Source organism: Panthera leo, chromosome D1 (assembly GCF_018350215.1).
Source record: "Panthera leo isolate Ple1 chromosome D1, P.leo_Ple1_pat1.1, whole genome shotgun sequence".
NCBI classification, from domain to species: domain Eukaryota; kingdom Metazoa; phylum Chordata; class Mammalia; order Carnivora; family Felidae; genus Panthera; species Panthera leo.
The window spans coordinates 41,675,456-41,695,719 of record NC_056688.1 but is presented as its reverse complement, the minus strand read 5'-3'; positions in this window follow the sequence as shown (position 1 = coordinate 41,695,719).

Below are 20,264 nucleotides of genomic sequence, written 5' to 3'. Positions count from 1 at the left end.
TTTTATTAGATAATTTATACATTTTCTGACTACATGGTTGTAATATTTCCATGTTACAGAGGCCTTGGAAATGTTAAAATTAATGCCTATAATACTACTGCATAAGGTTATTTCTAAGATTAGACTTAATTAAAGTAGCTTTACTGAAATGACTTAAATGTACTATGTTAACATTTTTGTAAGGGATAGCAAATGTTCCCAAAATGGAGCAAAGGAATTTAAAGCCACTCATAAAGTCACCATCTACATATGAAATAATGAATAAAGGAAATGGTATGGGATGAATTTTAGCAAAAGCCAGCAAATGACATGATATATTCTGACAAACTCAAAGTTTAGAAAATGAGGAAATGAGGCAAAGTTCTGGCAAGATCAAGGTAGTATTTAACTTTTTTCAAGTGCCAAAGATATTAAGGGAAACAAAGTATGGACCAATTTCTAAACTTAAAACTTTGAGCTTTATGAATGTGTCACATTAGAAATAGTATCAACTTTGCTCTTATTTCTGTGGACACAGCCTTAGCATCCATTAAAACTATAGGAATATAAAGAGTTTTCTATATTAATTTTCCTTTCTCTAGCATTGATATTCCCTCTGTGTCACTGATTATAATAATTACATAGATTCATAGTTGAATCTATGACCCTTGAATATCAAAGATCATGCAATAGTCTTCTTGAAATAATAATTACATAACATTGAAGTCTAATACAACACACTTAGATTATATGATAGATTGTCATTTCTAATAAAGTAATTAACGTTACAGCTTCTCCCTCATTACATAACATTAAGTTAACAAAACAATTTACCTAGTCTTCAATGTTGCAGATATGAAATTCACATTTGTAAACAGAGGAGCTGCTAGGCAAGGATAATATAGTAATTTCTCTATATCCTCAGTTCTAAGCATGCTCTTGACACTCGTTAGGAAGTTAGAAAAAATAACTGGTATATTTTTGTTGATATTGTTGAAGAATTTATTTAATATCCCTGGAAATAATCAGCTCCCTGCTGGGAAATAAGCAAAAAACCTACGCAGAACTCTATAGATGGTCCACTTATGTTTTATATGACATAGAAAATTCCAATTTTTGATAAGGAGATTAAACACCACTTGGTTTTGTTGTTGCCAGAAAGAAAACTAGTCTTTGATTACTTTGAAGCCATTTTGTGGATATCCATTAGATAGCTCATTTGATGTCAGATGATATTGATTATAAATGATACTGCCTAAGTTGTAATTGTGCTAATTGGTCTGTCATCTTCCTTCTAATAGTAAAACTTGGCAAATAAATAAATATGCTACGAGCCTAAATTCCCAAGAAAAAATAACTTGATTAACTGAGAGACTAGTTATAGGCAGAAGGCAATGACTGCCTGTTATAGAAACAATTGAATCTCTTTAGTTAAAAGATTAAGGAAAAAACCAACAAAACAAAACAAAAACCTCATCAGTCACCTCAAAGAAACTTACATATGTTAGTGACAGACAAGAAAAGGATCATAAAGGTCAGTTGAACTTATCTATCAGTTTACTTACCTCCACGGAAAGCCTATTAAAATATCCTATATCTGGAACATACAACTTGAGAGAACTAAGAATTTTCCTGAATTTATTTATTTATTTGTTAGATAGATAGATAGATAGATCTGGCTCCAGATTTCAAATTGACATTCTGACCTAAAAAGAAAAAGCTTTTTCTCTACATTAGATTTTTTTCTAACTACTGATAAGCTGATTGCCTTTATATAAACATATCTATTAAATGTTTCCTTTAAAACTGGTTATTTAGAACAGTATTTCCTGGAGGACTTCCAGGGAAGGTGGTGGAGCAGGAGAATCCTAAACTCACCTCCTTCCACAGATACAACTAGGTAACACTCACATCAACAAAATAACTCAAAAAACAACCCAAAGACTGGCAGAACAAATTCCATAACTAAATGGAGAGAAGAGGCCTCATCAAAGATCGTAGCAAGGGCAGAGACACCATCTGGAGATAAGTGAACCCTGAGACTGGCCCAGGCAGGGAAGGATGCTGAGGGCATGGAGAGGGAAGAGAAAAAGACAATCACACCAGGGAGCCCACATAGGGAAGATGAATTCCTATAAAATTTGGCTTTGAAAACTAGAGAGGCTGAAGTTTGTAAGTTTTTACAACCAGCAAGACTTAAAATCTAGAAATTGCATAGAAGCAGCAGTTTGAAAAACAGCTAGTACATATGAGAGGGAGAGTTACTTACTAATTGCAGAGCATGTCTGGGGTGGCAAATTTCACTGAGGGACTTATGAACAAAGGAGCTGGCAGGCACTATTATCCTCCCCTACCTCCCAGCATAAACACAGGGCCACCTGTGGGAACCAGAGCAAAGCTAGCATTCACTATCTAACTTGCTTACACTATGCTCTGCCCCCTCTAGCCAGGCCTGCCTCAGTCCCAGTACTGTGAGTCTGTTCTCAAGAATACCAGCACAATCTTTGTCAATACCAAGACTCCTGACTAGGCACTTTCTATGCTTTCTAGAGCCTAGATCCTGGCAGTGGTGGCTGGTCACCTCCCACAAGGACACATGTACCTTGTTAAAGCTGTGTGTCCCTCCTTCGAGCATGTTATGGAACAGCCCCAGCCAGGCAAGTCCCAGTGGTGGCTGTCCATCCTCTTCTGAAGAGAACTGTGCACAAAACTTGTGGGCACTGCACTCCCCACCCATGCATGCTTTGTGGATCACCTTGGCCAACCCTGGTCTGGGCAGGAAAGATGCACACCCCCTCCCCCAGCAAAGAACCAGCACCACCTTGTTAAAAGTGTGTGCTCCACCCAATACGTTAGAGAGGAGACATAACTGACTTTCCTAAGACAGAGAAACAGACCCAGAGTTAGACAAAATTAGGAGACAGAGGAATATGTCCCAAATGAAACAACACAAAGTTACAGCAAGAGACCAAAGCAAATCAGAGAGAAGTAATATGCCTGCTAGAGAATTTAAAGTAATGATCATAAAGGTACTCACTGGATTTCAGAAAAGAGTGGAGGACACCCTTTTTTGAGATGCTTAACAAATAGGTAAAAAAAGAACCAGTCAGAGATGAAGAACACAGTAATTGAAATTAAAAATACAGTAGATGGCTGGGGGGCACCTTGGTGGCTCAGTTGATTAAGCGTCTGACTGGATTTAGGCTCAGGTCATGAAACTTGCAGTTTTGTGAGTTTGAGCCACACATCAGGCTCTGTGCTGACAGTATAAAGCCTGCTTGGGATTTTCCTTCTCTCTCTTCCCCTTCCCCACTCATGCTCTCTCTGTCTCTCTCAAACTGAATAAATAAAAAAAAAATTTTAAAGAAAAAATACAGTAGATGGAATAAACAGCAGACTAGAAGAAGCAAAAGAATTAACAATCTGGAGGACAGAGTAATGGAGTAATCAAGCTGAGCAGGTGAGAGAAAAAATATGCAAAATGAGAATAGATGTAGGAAACTCAGTGACTATAACAAGTGTAATAACATTCACATTCTAGGGACCGCAAAGAAGAGAGGGAAAAGAGGGCAGGAAATTTATTTGAAGAAATAATAGCTGAAAACTTCCCAAATCCGGTGAAGGAAAGAGAAATTCAGATCCAGGAGGCATAGAGATCTCCCAACAAAATCAACCCAAAGAGGTTCACTCCAGGATAAACAGTAATTGAAATGACGAAAACCAGTGATATAGAAAAAAATTTTAAGAGCAGCAAGAGAAAAGATGACAATTCCATTTAAGAGAAACCCCATAAGACTGTCCAAGAATTTCTCAGCTGAAACTTTAGAAGCCACAAGGAAGTGGCATGATGTATACAAAATGCTGGGGGAAAAAATCTGAAGCCAAGAAGACTCTATGAAGCAAAGCTATCATTTAAACAGAGTTTCCCAGATTAAAAAAAGTAAAAGGACTTCATGAACACTAAACCAACCCTATGAGAAATGTTACAGAGGATTCTGACTGGAAAGGAAAGACCATAAGTAAGAGTAAGAAAAATAGGAAGCACAAAGGCAGTAAATATAAATTCATCTCTAAAAAATCAGTCAAAGGACTCACAAATTAGAAGGATGTAAAAAATGACATGGTATAAAAAGTGAGGAGGAGGAGTAAAGAATGGGTTCAAACTCAAGCGACCATCAACTTAATATAGACAGTCATATGCAAAAATGTTATATACAAATGTAATGGTAACCACAAATCAAAAACCAATCATAGATATCCAAAAAATAAAGGGAATGGGATCCAAGTATGTCACTAAAGAAAGCCAACTTATGGTGAGAGAAGAGAGCAAGGGAAGAAAGGAAAAGAGAACATCTACAAAAACAACCATTAAACAAATAACAAAATGGCAAGAAATACATACCTATGAATAATTACTTTGAATGTAAATGGACCAAATGCTCCAATCAAAAGACATAGGGTGATGTAATGAATAAGAAAACAAGCCCCATCTATATGCTGCCTATAAGAGACCCACTTCAGACATAAAGACATATGCAGATTGAAAGTGAGGGATGGAGAAATATTCATCATGCAAATGGAGGTGAAAAGAAAGTCAGGGTAGCAATACTTGGAGAAAATAGACTTTAAAACAAAGATTAACAAGAGACAAAGAAGGTCACTATATAAACTAAAGGGGACAATCAAATGAAATGACCTAACAATTGTGAATATTTATGCAAGCAACACGGGAGCACCCAAATACACTAACAGTTAATAACAAATATAAAAGAACTAATCAATAGTAATACAATATTAGTAGGAATCTCTAATGTCCTACTTACATCAATGGATAGATCATCTAAACAGAAAATAAAAAAGGAAACAGTGGCTTTGGATGACACACTGGAACAGATGGATTTAATAGTTAAGTTCAGAATATTCCATCCTAAAACAGCAGAATACACATTTTTTTTCAAGTGCACATGGAATTTTCTCCAGAAAGGATCACACATTAGGCCACAAAACAAGTCTCAATAATTTAATAAATATCAAAGTTATATCATATATCTTTTCTAACCACAATGCAATTAAATTAGAAATCAACAGTAAGAAATAAAGCTGGAAAGAGCACAAATACATGAAGGTTAAATAACATGATACTAAACAATGAATGAATCAACCAAGAAACAAAAGAGGAAATAAAAATACATGGAGACAAATGAAAACACAATTGCCCAAAATCTTTGGGATGTAGCAAAAGTAGTTGTAAGAGGTCAGTTTATAGCAAAACTGGACTATCTCAAAAAGCAAGAAAAATCTCACATAAACAACATAACCGTATACCTAGAAAAAGGAGAACAAAAAACCCCCAAAATCCAGCAGAAGGAAGGAAATATTAAAGATTAAAGCAGAAATAAATGATATAGAAACTAAGAAAATAATACAAGAGATCAATGAAACCAAGAGCTGATTCTATGAAAAGATCAACAAAATTGACAAATCTCTAAATAGACTCACCAAAAGAGAGAGAGAGAGAGAGAAAGGATTCAACTAAACAAAATCAGAAATGAATTTGTTCCACAGAAATACAAAGGATTGTTTAAAAATATTGTGAAAACTTATGTGCCAACAAACTGGAAAACCTAGAAGTTGATAAATTCCTAGAAACACGAAGATGACACAAAGAAATGGAAAGACATTCTATGCTCAAGGAGTGGAAGAACAAATATTGTTAAAATATCTATACCACCCAAAGCAATCTACACATTCAATGCAATCCCTAGCAAAATACCACCAGCATTTTTCACAAAGCTAGAACAAACAATCCAAAAATTTGTATGGAATCACAAAAGACAGCCAAAGCAATCTTGAAGTAGAAAAGCAAAACTGGAGGCATCACAGTTCTGGACTTTAAGTTATATTACAAAGCTGTTGTCATCAAAACAGTATGGCACTGGTATAAAAATAGACACAGATTAACAGAGCAGAACAGAAAACCTAGAAATGAACCCATGACTACACAGTCAACTAATCTTTGACAAAGCAGGAAAGAATATCCATTGGGTAAAAGACAGTCTCTTCAACAAATGATGTCGGGAAAACTGGATAGCAACATGCAAACACAAAAATAAATTCAAAATGGATTAAAGACCTAAACATGATGAGGCGCCTGGGTGGCTCAGTCGGTTGGGCGGCCGACTTCGGCTCAGGTCACGATCTAGCGGTCCGTGAGTTCGAGCCCCGCGTCAGGCTCTGTGCTGACAGCTCAGAGCCTGGAGCCTGTTTCGGAATCTGTGTCTCCCTCTCTCTGACCCTCCCCCATTCATGATCTGTCTCTCTTTCTATCTCAAAAATAAATAAATGTTAAAAAAAATTAAAAAAAAAAAAAAAAGACCTAAACATGAGACCTGAAACCATAAAAATCCTAGAAGAAAACACAGGCAATAATTTATCTGACATCAACCATAATAACATCTTTCTAGATATATCTCCTGAGGCAAGGGAAACTAAAGCAAAAATAATCTATTGGTATTACATCAAAATAAAAAGCTTCTGCACAGTGAAGGAAGCACCAACAAAACTAAAAGATATATCTATATATAAAAGATATATCTATATCAATATAGATATAATGGAATATTATTCAGCCATAAAGTAGAATGAAATCTTGCCATTTGCAACAACATGGGTATAATGCTAAGCAAGATAAGTCAGTCATGGAAGGAAAATACTATAGGATTTTACTTATATATGGAATTTAAGAAACAAAACAAGCAAACGAAGGGGAAAACAAGAGAGAGAGAGAGAGAGAGAGAGAGAGAGAACAGACTCTTAACTACAAAGAATAAACTGAGGGTTACCAGAGGGGAGGTAGGTGGGAGGATGGGTGAAATAGGTGACAGGTATTAAGAGAACACTTACCTTGAGTATTGAGTAATATATGAAATTATTGAATTGCAATATTGTACAGCTAAAACTAATACAACACTGTATGCTAACTACATTGCAATTAAAATATAAAAAGAGTGGGTGGAGCCTGCTTGTTATTCTTTCTCCCTCTCACTCTGCCCCTAACACACTCACTCTCTCTTTTTTAAAATAAATAAATAAAGGGGCACCTGGGTGGCTCAGTTGGTTAAGAGGCCGACTTTAGCTCAGGTCATGATCTCGTGGTCTGTGAGTTTAAGCCCCGCATCAGGCTCTGTGCTGACAGCTCAGAGCCTGGAGCCTGCTTCGGATTCTGTGTCTCCCTCTCTCTCTGCCCCTCTCCCACTCATGCTCTGTCTCTCTCGCTCTCAAAAATAAATAAACATAATAAATAAATAAATAAATAAATAAATAAATAAATAAATAAACAAATATTTAAAATCCTTTTTAAAGAGCCAAGAAATAAAATAAAAACTAAAAAAAAAAATTTCCTGAGTGACTGCTTTAAAAAATTCCTGACATCTTGAATCTGTCACAAAAAAAACAGATTTAAAATAGTTTCAAAAATATATTTCATGAGGTGCCTGGGTGGCTCAGTTGTTCAAGCAACCAACTCTTGTTTTCAGTTCAGATCATGATCTCAGGTTTCATGAGATGGAGCCCTGTATTGGGCTCTGCACTGACAGTGAGGCGCCTGCTTAGGATTTTCTCTCTCTCTCTCTGTCTGCCCCTCTACTGCCCCTATATGTATAAATACATACATACATACATACATACATTTCACTTTTTTACAAACTTCTTAATCTTTCTGACTTCTCAGGGGTAATTTAAGGAAATTTTTTATTTCACCTTCTAAGTTTATTCTGTTTTGCTATTGTCAGTAAAGACATGCTGCCATAATATTTTATCATAGTTCATCCAAAGTGTGTTAACATGGCATTGGGACACTGACTTCTAACTAAGCTAAACATTGGTGATAAGATAATTGCTGTCCCACAAACACATGAATACACTCAATGCAGAACTCTCTTCTTTCACTTCATCCTCTGACCACATTCTTATTCCCTTTTATTTCACGTCTGAAACTGAAATTTCTAGTTTTCACACTCCAGTGTGTCCTTTAGCATACACTGTCCCCCCTCTTTAGATTTCATCATACCCATTTAAAGTCTACATTTGCTGCTTCACTACAGCATCTACATAGACAGATTAAGTTCCATATTTGTCAATTGCCTAGGGGAACAGATTTTTTTTTAATGTGTTTACTGTCTGTGGCCAACACTTAAGAGAATGGGATAGCACAACAAAAATTTTCCTTGAGAAACTCTTCTTTTATGCTCTTCTCCCTTTCCATCCCTTTTCAGACAATTGGATATGCAAATTAACAAGGCAGATGTGACATCATCTTGTTGCTTTTCTCTTCATCTAAAAGCCCAGCTCTCTAGTAGAAAGGTGGCTGATAAATGAATTTGACCACCTGACAGTTTAGGATTAATTACACAAAATGCAAAATTGTTTATTACTAGGCAAACAGGCATCCTCAGGCAACAATTTACTTTATGTTAACTTAGAAACAACTTGTTTAGACTTTTTAAATAATAGATGGTGAACAAAGGGATAATAATTTACTGTACTAAATGAATGGGCAAAGTTCCCTGAAAATATTTTCCTAATAGTCTGCTTTCTATGAAATAGTCTTTCTCTAATTGATAACTTGTTGTTTTTATGGCTATTATTTATTTTTGAATAATAAGTAATCATTTCCCAATAATAATATGATTTCAATGCTTTGAGGAAATCTCTCTATACATCATCATCATTGTTATTTTTTTAAATCTCAGTCTTTTGTTTGCTTCTTTGTTTATTTTGAGAGAGAGAAAGACAGAGAGAGGAAAAAAGAGTAGGAGAGGGGCAGAGAGGGAGGGAGACAGAATCCCAAGCAGGTTCCTTACTGTCAGCACAGAGCCCCGATGGGGGGCCAACCCAGAAACTGTGAGATAATGACCTGAGCAGAAATCAAGAGTTGGACACTTAACTGACTGAGCCACCAAGGTACCCCAAAATCTCAGACTTCTTAAAAGGATAGTGGTTTAAATAACTTTACCATTTATTTGGGTCATTTTCTGAACATGCAAATATGATTATCTTTATATGCATTTTCAAATGACAGAATTGTTCTCTGATCAGATTATTATATTTCAATTTTAGGAGGATATTGTCCATTTTTTATTCATGTCAGTATTGAGACTTTGAATTCAGATGCAGAAAATAACTAGGTTTCTGATTTGCCATCTAAATACACTGGAGAATGCACCAGAGTAGATATTAGAGGAACACCAGCTTTCCATTCTCTTCCCTTTTTGCTCTACTCTGGAAGAAAAGCCTCCAGACGTAGGTAGCCAGTAGACTTACAATCTTAGTCATTTATATTTGGAGCTCCCCAAAGACCTGCAAGTTATTTCTTTTCTGAGTAGGAGGAACATCAGGTTTCCATAATTTTTTCATTTCATTTTGCCACTTAGAAAAGGAAATAAATACAACTATGTCAAAATAACTGACCAGTGTTCTTCAAAAGTGTCAAAGTCATGAAAGACATGGGAAGCCCGAGAAACTGCACAGATTAGAGGAAATGAATGCAAGACGGGATCCTCTAACAGAAAAAAAAATTTTCAGTAGAGATTTTTACCAGGATAAACTAGTGATATTAGAGTAAATTTTGTGGATAATAGCATTATACAGATGACAGTTCTTGGTTTTGATAATTGTACAATGGCTGTGTAAGTTTTTCACATTAGGAAAAGCAGGGTGAGGGAATATAAGAACACTGTATGAGAATACAAAGGCTCTGTCACTTCTGTACAAGTCTAAAATTTATTCAAAATGAAAGGTTAAAAAAATTAAAAATAAAGGGCAGGATCTCCTTTGCCAAAATAGATATTTTCAATCTTATAATAAGATATATATATTTTTTTCAAAAGTCAATCTATGTTTTTCCAAAATGCTAAAAATTGCTATATAAAAATTATTTTACTCTACATACAAATGCTTTATTTACAAGAATGTGTTGGGGCGCCTGGGTGGCTCAGTCAGGTAAGCATCCAACTCTTGATTTTGGCTCAGGTCATGATCACCCGGTCTTGAGATCAAGCACCAAGTTCGGCATCATGTTCGGCATGGTGATTAAGATTCTCTCTCTTTCTCTGTCCCTCTGCCCCTCCCTCACTCATGTGCATGCTCTCTCTCTCTCTCTCAAAAATATTAAATATTAAAAAAAAGAATGTTGTTCAGAAGAGGTCTACATTCAACAAAGCAACATAAAGTGATTAGTGATTTCATTTTTTTTTTTTAATTTTAGACATTATTGAAAATCTAATTCTGAACATTCTTATTGGTAAACATGTGTAGCAGGATTCTTGCACAGAGTCATGATACCAAGGCTTTTCTTTCCAGGAAGCAACTTTATTCATGCCACCACAGGCTCAGAGGGTTTGGACCTGAAAAACTGAGCCCTAAAAGCAGCATGGTATAGCCTTTTATGCACTTTCTACTTCTTTGTCTCCCATATATGGGTAACGTGTAGACATACAGTCTGATTGGGTGGTCTCATGTCACAGAGTAGTGAGGGTTGTCAGGTACACACATAGGTTGCCTTCCCTTATCTTGAGGTCTTTTCTCAACACATCCATTAGGGAGGGGACTCTACCATACATGGAATAGTCATCCCTTTTTGTTGTGGTGGTTTATTTATTTATTTTGAGAGAGAGAGAGAGAGAGAGCAAGAAGAGAGTGAGCCGGGGAGGGGCAGAGAGAGAGAGGGAAAGGGAGAATCTTAAGTAGGCTCCCTGCTTTTAGCACAGAGCCTGATGTGGCTCGATCTCACAAACCATGAGATCATGTCCTGAACTGAGATCAAGAGTCAAAGGCTTAACTGACTGAGCAACCTAGGCACCCCTGGAATCATCATTCTTAAAATTAGTTCATTCAATATAGAACATACTAGAAACTCAGAGAAGAACAGTAAAAATGACCCTGGCACCTCTGACTGCCTCTTCAAACTTCTCTCAGTAAGACAAAGACAGTGGGTGGTAATGACCAGTTGACCTACCAGCATTTCTCAAGGAAGAAAGCTGGGAGGCATTTCCTACTGATGGACTATCACTGGGTTGGGCTGCTAAGAATTCTTATTCTTCAAGATGCGCAGTAAGGAAATTACCTAATTAATCTGCCAGACTGGAGAATCAGCACAGACCTGAAGTCCTGAATTTGAGAACCACTAAGACTTTACAGAAGTAAGATACTCTATTCAGGAGTTAGCAACTTTTTCTGTAAAGAAACAGACAGTATATTTTAGGCTTACAGGCTGTAGAATTTCTGTCACAATTACTCATCTACTGAAAACAGCCATGGGGGGAAAAAAACTAAATAGGCACAGTTATAGTCCAAAAAAACTTTATTTACAACAGCATGTGGCAGACTAGATTTAGCCCTTTAGCTATAGGTAGCTGACCCTTGCTTCATTTCATATTATTTTTGTAAAAAGATTTACTCTACCTAAAACTTCTAAGCTGCAAACCAAAAAAACATTTTGGAGATGCTTAGGGGTCATCACAGCATCTAGAATACTCGGAGACATATTAGACCAAAGGTCTTGTAAATATTATTTGAGCATTTGTTTGTACATCCTCCATTATAATGTACCTATGTTACATCATAAATAAGTTTAAAGAATAGTTTTGTAAGAAGCAAAAGCACTGAAATTTGAAACAGGCCAACTTTGACTCCAGTTCTGAGTATCACTTACTAGTTGGAAAAGATCTTAAAATGCTTGAGCTTTAGTTCCCTCATCTATAAAACAAAAATAAGATATATTCCTTAAAGAGTAAAAAATATGGCAGTCTATAAGTAGCTTGCATATAAACTAAGGCCTTTCACTTTTTTGGGAATCAGCATGAGATAACTTTCAAGGAAGAATATTCTAGCATTTGAAAAGTCATAAAGTGCGATTTTCTGTTTGAATTTTCAGAGAAATTTAAGGCAATCCAGTTCAATATATTCAGCAACTATTTTTTTAAACTGAAGTATAAGTGACATACATTATATTAGTTTCATGTGTACAACATACTGATTTAATATATGTATACATTGCAAAACAATCATCATAAGTGTAGCTAATATCCATAACCATACATAGTCACATAATATTTTTCTTGTGATAAAAACCTTAAAGTATTACTCTCTTGTGTGGATGAGTTTGTTTTTGTTCTTTCTTTATTTTTTTTTAGATTCCACATATAAGTGAGATCATACAGCATTTGTCTTCCTTATCTTACTTATTTCACTGAACATAATGCCCTAAAGATCCATCCATGTTGTTGCAAATGACAATATTTCATTTTTATGGCTTAATATTTCATCATATATATTTAAGAAATATATCTATGTGTATATATCTATATACACATAGATATATATCACAATTTCCCTTTTTGATCAATAGACATTTAGGCTATTTCTATATCATAGTATAAATAATACTGCAATAAACGTATCAGTGAATATATCTTTTCAAGTTAGTGGGGTTTTGTTTTGTTTTTTATTAACAACCAGAATTTGATTTCTGACTCATATGATAGTTCTATTCATAATTTTTTTTAATTTTCCTCAGTGGCTGCACCAATTAACTCTCCCAGCAATAGTGCATGAGGTTCTCTTTTTGCCCCATCCTTACCATGTTTGTGATTTCTTGTCTTTTTGAGGATAGCCGTGCTAATGGGTGTGAGGTGATAATCTTATTGTGTGGTTTTGATGTGCATACACTTGATGATTAAGGATGAGTGTCTTTTCATATACCTGTTGGCTATCTGTAATTTTCCCTTGGAAAAATGTCTATTCATACCTTTTGGCCATTTTTTAAATTGGATTGTTTGCTTTTTTGCTATTGAGTTATATGAGTTCTTTATATATTTTGGATATTAACCCTTTATCACATATATGATTCACATATATTTTCTCCCTATCAGGAGGTTGCATTTTCATTTTGTTGATGATTTCCTTTGTTGTGCAGAAGATTTTTAGTTTGATTTAGTTTAGTTTTAGTCTCAGTTGCTCATTTTTGCTTTTGTTTTCTTTGCTTTTGGTGTCAAACTGAAAACATCATCACTAAGACCTTTGTCAAGAAAATTACCACCTATGTTTTCTTCTACATGTTTTATGATTTCAAGTTTTACATTCAAGTCTTTAATTCATTTCCAGTTAATTTTTATGTATGGTGTAAGACAGTGGCCCAATTTCTTTCTTTTGCATGTTGCTGTCCAGTTTTCCCAATACCATTTGTTGAAGAAACTGTCCTTTCTTCATTTCATATTCTTGGTTCTTTTGTCATGAATTAATTGATGATATATGCATGGGTTTATTTCTGGGCTCTATAATCTGTTACATTGATCAGTTTTTGTGAGAGTACCATACTATTTTGATTACTATAGCTTTGTAATATGAAATCAGGGAGTATGATTTCTCCAGTTTTGTACTTTTTTCTCAGGATTGCTTTGGTTATTCAGAATCTTTCATGGTCCCATTCAGATTTTAGAAGTGTCTGTTCTAGTTTTGTAAAAATTCCACTGAATTTTTATAGGGATTTTATTCACTCCGCAGACTGTTTCGGGTCCTATGGGCATTTAACAATATTAATTCTTCCAGTCTATGAGTATGGAATATCCTTTGATTTGTTTGTGCCTTCTTTAATTTCTATCATTAGTGTCTTACAGTTTGTAGTGTACAGGTCTTTCACACCCTTGGCTAAATACATTCCTAGATATTTTATTCTTTTTGATGCAATTATAAATGGGATTATTTTATTATTTTCTCTTTCTGATAGATCATTTTAGTTCATAGAAGTTAAACATATTTCTGTATATTGATTCTGCATTCTGAAACTTTACTGAATTCATTCATTAATTCTAAAAGTTTTTTGGTGGAGTATTCAAGGTTTTCTATATATATAGTATCTTGCCATCCAAAAATAGTGACAATTTTACTTCTTTTCCAATTGAGATGATTTGTATTTCCTTTTTTTGACTAACTCCCCTGGCTAGGACTTCCAATACTATGTTGAATAAAAGTTGTGAGAATGAGCATCTTTGTCTTATTCCCAATCCTAGAGGAAAAGCTTTCAACTGAGTATGATGTTAGCTGTGGGTTTGTCATATATGGCCTTTATAACACTGAGATGTATTCCCACTGTGCCCACTTTTTAAAAGAGTTTTTAATCACAAATAGATGTCAATTTTTTTTCAAATGTTTTGTCTGCATTTATTAAGAGGATCATATAATTTTTATCCTTTATTTTGTTAATGTAGGGTATCATGTTGATTGATTTGCAGACGTTGAATCAACCTTGCATCTCTGTAATAAATCCCACTCGACTATGTTGTATGATCCTTTTAATGAACTGTTGGATTTAGTTGGCTAATTTTTGGGGGGTATTTGCATCTATATTCATCAGGGATATTGTCCCATAATTTTGCTTTCTTGTGGTATCCTTGTCTGGTTTTGGTATCAGGGTAAACCTGGCCTCATAAAGTAAGTTTGGAGGTATTCTCTCCTCTTTTAATTTTGGAAGAGTTTGGGAAGGATTAAGATGGATATTAATTCTTTGAATATTTGGGAGAAATCACAGTGAAGCTATCTGGTCCTGCATGTCATTTTATAGGTAGTTTTTAAACTGCTGATTTAATCTTTTTACCAGTAATTGGTCTATTCAGATTTTCTATTTCTTCATGATTCATTCTTGGAAGGCTGCATGTTTCTAGGAATTTATCCATTTCTTCTATGTTGTTCAATTTGTTGGCATATACTTTTTTATGGCAGTCTCTTATGATTTTTTATGTTTCTGTGATATCAGTTATAACATCTCTTTCTTTTCTGATTTTGTTTGTTTGTTTTTCACTTTTTCTCTTTGATAAGTCTAGCTACAGGTTCATCAATTTTGTTTATCTTTTCAAAGAACCAGCTCTTGGTTTCATTGATCTTTTCTCATTATCTTTTTAGTCTCCATTTCATTTATTTGTGCTCTGATCTTTGTTATTTTATTCCTTCTACTGACTTTGACTTCATATTCTTTTTCTAGTTACTTGAGGTATAAAGTTAGGTTGTTTATTTGAGATTTTTCTTGTTTCCTGAGGTAGGCATTTATCACTATGAGCTTGCCTCTTAGAATTACATTTGCTGCATCCTATAAGTTTTGGTATGTTATATTTCCATTTTAATTTGTCTCAAGGTATTTTTTTTCACTTTTGATTTATTGTTGACCTATTGGTTATTCAGTAGTATGTTGTTTAGTCTCCACATATTTGTGAATTTTCCAGTTTTCTTCTTGCAACTAATTTCTAGTATCATATCATTGTGGTTAAAAAAGGAGCTTAATATGATTTTAACCTTCTTAAATTTGTTCAGATTTATTGTGTGGCCCAACATATGATCTACTCTGGAAAATGTTCCGTGTGCAGTTGAGGAGAATGTGCAATCTATTGCTTTTGGATGGAATGTTCAGCAAGTCTTGTTCAGCCTCTTTTCTCTTCTCCACAAATTGCTACATCTCTCAGTAGCTGAAGAGCCTCCCTCATAATAAATCTCCAAGTTCCTCCAAACTATTCTCTTCCCTCCCTCCTTCCCCAACTCTTTATTAAGGATGTTGATGTAACTTTTCTGCCTTTTGTTTATTATGTCTCTGATATGCCCAGTTCCTTCCACCATAATATACAATTTACTTACTTTTTTAAGATTTTATTTATTATTATTTTTAATTTATTTTTAATTTTATTTGTCTTATTTTAGAGAGTGTGTGTGTGGGGTGGTGGAGAGGGGCAAAGGGAAAAAGAGAGAGAGAGAATCTTAAGCTGGCTCCATGCTCAGTGCAGAGCCCAATGTGGGGCTCGATCCTAAGGCCTTGGGATCATGACCTGAGCCAAAATCAAGAGTAGGACATTCAACAAACTGAACCATCTAGGCACCCCTAAAGATTTTATTTTTAAGAAACTCCACACCTACATTGGGCTTGAGCTCACAATCCCAAGTTCAAGAGTTGCATGCTCTACCAACGGAGCCAGCCAGGTACCCCTACAATTTATGTTAATTGTTTAGTGTTGGTTTCTCTTTATTGAATAAAACCTCCATAATGGCATGAATGTTTTCTCATTTATTCACTTGGTATGTTTTACATGCCCAGAACAGTGCCTAGCACAGAACATACACTCAATAAATACTTGTTGAGTAAATGTTCCATGTGCAGTTGAGAAGAATGTGTTTATTCTAATTTTATATTACAGAAGTCCTAGGAACAGAACTGGCAAAGATCAGATTCCTCCTCTGTTAGAAGGGGAATAGGAAAGAAGAAAAACTGTGATGGAAAATTCAAATTTATTTTGAGGACAGGGTCACTGAAAGAACTTACATGTTAGGGTATGCTGGTCTCAGCATTATCATACATTAACCTGACATATAGAAGCCTCATTAAGAAGGAATTCGTGTGAAGATCTACCCAAGAAAGAAAAACTTGAGGGGATCAAAGGAAACATTTTCCCGAGATCACTCACATATGACTGGTAATAGTGCTTGTTCACATCAGTCATAGTGGAAAATCACATACTTCATGGGGCTTTGGGTATAGTATTCAGAAAATTTTACCTCAGTAGTGGTAGAAAATTAGCTCTAACTAAATGTTCCTCTGGTCATCCCTAAAACACTAAAAAGCAGGAGCAAAGATCAAACTATTTCCAAGTAACTGAACTATATCCCAGAAAAAAAAAAGTCAATAATATTTATAAGAATACAAAAATACTTAGCATACTAAAATTTAAAATTTACAATATGTGGCATCATTAAAAATTACCTGGGATTCAAAACAGCATAAAATACAACCCATAATTAGTAGAAAAATCAATCAAATTCTACACGAAAATGACATAGATGTTAGGATTAGTAGAAAAGGACATTAAGATAGTTATTATGACTGTATTTCATTTGCTCAAGAAGAAAAATGAAAGATTGAGACATGGAAATACATATATATATATATATATATATATATATATATATATAGCATTTATGTATGTAAATATAAATATATAAAAAACAAAAATAAGTATAAATAAAACTTCAGGAAATTCAAACTAAAATGTCTGAGATGAAAAATACACTAAGTGCAATTAAGTAGATTTGACATTACAAAAGGAGAGATTAGTGAACAAAAAGATGTAGCAATAAAAATTACCTAAAGGAAAGACAGAAATTTAATTTTTTTTAATAAAAAGAGCATCAGTCAGCTGTTGGACAACTTCAAGCATCCTATTATATGTATAAATAGAGTCTCTGAAAGAGAAGAAAGAAGGGGATAAAAATTATGAAAACAAATAATAGGTGGAAATTTCTGAATTTGATGAAAATTATAAAACCCACACATTCAAGAAGTTCAACCAACCCAAAGCACAAGAGAATATGAAGAAAACCACACAAAAGCATATTATAGCCAAATTACTTAGAACCAGAAATCATAAAGCAGCCTTGAAGGTAAGATCTTCTCATATTTACAAAAGCTGAAAAAATTCATCACTGGTAGACTTATACTACAATAGATATTAAAGGAAGTCTTCCGGGCCTAACAGCCTACCTGAAACATTTCCCAGTGGCCAAAGCTAAAACAAATGGCCACAGTTCCCAATGGCCAAAGCTAAAATAAATGACAGAACTATTGGATTATACCCTTCAAATAAAGATCCATGAGTCTATATTAATCTAAATAAGTAACTGAGGAAAGGAAGAAAAGAAGAAAGGAAGGAAAGGAAGGAAGAAAGGAAAGGAAGGAAGGAAGGGAAGAAAGGAAGGGAAGGAAGGAAGGAAGGAAGGAAGGAAGAGAGAGAAAGAGACAGCTCTTTCTTATAGCAGAATTCCAATTAAAACATGTGGAAGAATGAGAAAAACAACATCACTGCCACTTAGCAAAGTTAGTGGGCAAGAATTTAAGCAAAAACATGACATTTGCCTAGTTTCAAAGTACCTCTCCCCCAATATTTATTACAAAGGGAAAAATGGTAATTTTACAATGGAAAAAGCCAGCAGATACCACCTTAATCAATGATCAAGGTCAACATTACCAGTAATAAATATATATAGACATCATCTACCACGTAATATGATGCACAGAGAAGGGATATCATTTCTGTGTTGTCTTTTCCAATAATGCATAACTTCAGAAGAAAACATCAGACAAAACCAAACTGAGAGCTTCTTCAAAATAATGGATTACTACTATTCAAAATTATCAAGGTCACAAACAAGGAAACTGAGAAACTGTCACACATTGAAAGAGATTAAGGAGACATGACAACTAATGGAGTTTGGGATTGTGTATTAAATCCTGAAACAGAAAAAGGATGTTACAGGAAAAACCCATAAGATTCAAATAAAATCTGTAGTTTAGTTAATGTAGCCAAAGTGAGTGTCTTAGTTTGGGTAATTGCTTCATTTTTAAGTAGGAGGTTAACATAAGGAAATCTAGTTAAAAGTTATACTAAAGCTAATTTTGCAATTTTTCTATAAATCTAAAACATCTCAAATTAAAATGATGAATTAAAAATAAATACATGGGAATGCTCAGCACCAACAAAATAAAATAAAGTAAAATAAAAATAAATAAATAAAATAAAAAATTAAATTAAATTAAAAAATAATGAAATAAATTAAAATAAAATAAAATAAAATAAAATAAAATAAAATAAAATAAAATCTCCCAAGCAGAGGAAAATTTAAACCAGGTAGCAATCTGTATCTACACAAAAGAATTAAGAGTGGCAGAAATGGTTAACTACTGGGTAAATATAAAAGACTATTTAAATTTAAATCTCTTCAGGGCACCTGGGTGCCTGAGTCTGTTAAACATCAGACTTTAGCTTAGGTCATGATCTCACTGTCCTTGAGTTCAAGCCCTGCCTCAGGCTCTGTGCCAACAGCTCAGAGCCTGGAGCCTGCTTCGGATTCTGTGTCTTCCTCTCTCTCTCTCTGCCCCTCCCCAACTCATACTCTGTCTCTCTCTCTCAAAAATAAAATAAAAACATAAAAAAATTAAATTTGAATCTCTTCAAACAAAACTTCACCAATGTTTTGTTATTTTGGATTCTGCTTTGTAACATTTCTTTATGTTCTTTTCTACCTATTTTTACTCAGAAAATAACTCAATAGTAAAATTGGTTCAATCCATATAACTAAAAAAATGTCTAGAAAAATGCTTTGTGGATGCATCATGAAAGCAATTTGTTAGCTTGGATACCTGGTTGTTACCCAGCCTGGCTGTCTTTTTTCCAACAAGTACAATTAGCCCATGTTTGTCTTATTAGATTACTTTAGGTTCATGAGTTTCTTCAGAGAACAGCGTTGTCTCTCTCTACTTGTTCTATTACTACTGGTGCTGATTAAACATCCTAAATTAGAGAAACTATGAAACAAATTAACATTCCACTCACCTTCCTCATCCTGATGATAACTGAGGTGGTCATACTGAATCAGACAATACTGTCACCTGAAGTTCTTTCTCTGGGCCCCATCCCCACACTGAGGCTCTCCATTTTTCATTATCTTTCTATTTACGTCCTGAAGACACTTTTATGTCTCTTTGATAGGTTCCACTGAAAGTCAGTTTACATTTTATTTTTGGCATTGTGTTTTGATAAATCAGGGGGAAAAAAGCACAGTATGGAAATAAGACACAAAATCATAGATGAGAGCTGATTTCTAATAAGGCAAACAAGATATTAAGGTCATGGAAATATTTAGACTTCCAGCCTCTGAATGATATAAAGTAACTTTTTCAAATTGCCTAAGGCATTAAAATTCTTGGGACTGTATAATTTGCAGTGATCAGCAAAAATAATTGAACAGAGTATTAGCCAAGACCCATATAGAACATTGTTCCAGAGGTATTTTTTTACAGAAAATATTTTTGCATGATTTGTATTTATCACTCATTTAACAAAGCATCTTGAGCACCAACTATGTGTTGGTATTGTTGCTAAACACTACAAATTCAAGCATGAATGGGATATGAATTTTTCTCTAAAAGAGTACACAGTCTTTGGAATAAAATATACAAGTTGGATAATTAAAATAAATTTGATAAGTTTTATAAGTGCTATTCCATGCACTCACTGATTTGACAAATATCTACTATGGTGATTTTGGTTCAATTGTATCTCGCCAAATTATTTGTGTTGAAATCCTAATTCCCATAACCTCAGAATGTGACCTTATTTGGAGAAAGGGTCTTTCCAGAAAGTATTCAAACTAAATTACAGTCATTAGGGTTGACGCTAATCCAATACAACTGATGT